Here is a 2,104-nt window from a genome sequence, read left to right as displayed (position 1 = left end):
CGAAAAAGAAAGGTGACAAAATGACTTGTTTATAAGTTTTATGTGTTGGGCCATCGGATGTTTAGACATCTGTGGGCCTGTCTTTGATTTGGAGGGTCTGAACTAATTTTATCTCTCAAAACCAGATAAGAAGACCACTGAGCACGGACCAGTTCTGGCCAGTTTACAGAGGTTGTGCACTAGTGTGCTTTTGTGTCCTGAAAAAAGCCTTTGGACTAATAGGGCCTAATTGTAGCATATTTAAATTTTGTCTCCACCCCGAAGTAAAATGTGTTTTATGTTACAAGCATGTCTGTTGAATAAGCAAGTGTCAGGCCATCTTTATAAATATTCATAGCCCCTTCACTTGTTGAATATGTATGTTTAGTCAACTTGTATTCATATCCCACTGGAGCCCTGGGTACCATTGACAGTGGGGAACACATTTATTAACTTCCTTATGGATATGAGGGCCATATATTTTGTAGTTAACACCTGTCTATTCCCTGATTCAAATGAGAATATGATGGTTACAGAAATGCAAGGGAAATTTTGACTCACTACTTCCTATAACATTTAGATTGCCATGTGTTGGAGACCGTAATTGCTAGTAAAATCTAAAAAAGATGAACTATAGTCTAAAAAGAAGCATTGCCAAAATATGTCAAGGAACTAATTTAACTTGGAATAAGATGTTGTCATTTGCTCTGTTGTAGATTAGAATGGCTCCCTGAAGTGGGCACAAGTTGAGTCCTTTTAAATTATTACATGATAGGCCGTTCCAGGTTTCTGCTCCAGTGGAAAAAAATCAGCTAATACTTTAAGAAACATAGCAACTGGCAATATGTTAAGACTCTAGGCACAGTATTAACTTCTATCTATGACTTTGTTTCTATCAGGACCACTCATCCCACAGATGTGGCACTACATCTTTTTTGACTGGGAGATCAGATCTTCCTAAAGAGTAAAAAAATAAAATGAAAAGAAACAAGAACCTAAACTTTCATTCCACAAACACTCCACATTAACCCCATTCAGCGCGTAAGTAGCCAGATGAGAGAAGATGCCTGATATACCTAATCTCATAAGACAATGAATGAGTCTTTACAGTGGGAAATGCTAACAGTGAAACAGCAAAAGAACTAACACAACTAACTCAATTATTGTTCATGGGGCATTTACTTATTCCTGCATATAGGCTAGAATAATTTTAGAGCACTGAGAAAATATGCAAAAACAGCAGTCATGCAGTTTTTAAAACAAACTCTGGGATTAAAGGTCAAATATGTAAACAACTAACATTTATAGGAGCTTTGTGACCTGACCAAGGACAAAGGAGTTTCCAACCTCCTTGGACCCTCACTGGTGCCAGATGTCACTAGTCCTAGATGGGTTATCTAGAGAATTCTACCAAACATTTAAGGAAGAGGTTATGCCAATTGTATATATTCCCTTTCAGAAGATAGGAGCAGTGACAGAATTTCCTAAATCATTCTATGAGGCCAGCATTACTCTAATACAGGGATACATAAATAAACTGTTGTGTATCCGACACTGGAATATTATTAAGCACACAAAAAGAGTTATCAAGCCATGAAAACGTGAGGGGAACTTAAATGTGTATTATGAAGAGGAATAATCCAATCTGAAAAGGTATATACTATATGATTCTAACTATATGATATTCTGGAAAACGTGATACTATGGAGACAAAAAAAAAAAAAAAAAAAGACCAGTAGTTGCCAGGGGTAGGGGGGAGAGAAGAGTAGACAGAGCACATAGGATTGGTAGTGCCATAAAACTATTCTGTATAATATGTAATAATGGATGCATGTCATTATACTTTTTTTTCAAGCCTGTACAATTCACAATGCCAAGGTTGAACACTAACGCAAATCCTGAACTGTAGGTGATAATGATATGTCAGTGTAGTTTCATCAGTTGTAACAACTGTACCATTCTGGTGGGGGATTTTGATAATGGGAGAAACTATGAATGTATAGAGGCAGTAGGTGTATGGGGAATCTCTGAGAACCGTCTACTCATCTTTACTGTGAATGTAAAACTCCCGTAAAAAATTAAACAAAGCTTATTTTCAAAAAATAATATTATACTTTTTCTACTT

This window comes from Mandrillus leucophaeus, unplaced genomic scaffold (assembly GCF_000951045.1).
Source record: "Mandrillus leucophaeus isolate KB7577 unplaced genomic scaffold, Mleu.le_1.0 Scaffold45, whole genome shotgun sequence".
In the NCBI taxonomy this organism is placed as follows: Eukaryota; Metazoa; Chordata; class Mammalia; order Primates; family Cercopithecidae; genus Mandrillus; species Mandrillus leucophaeus.
Note: the sequence above shows the minus strand (reverse complement) of the source record.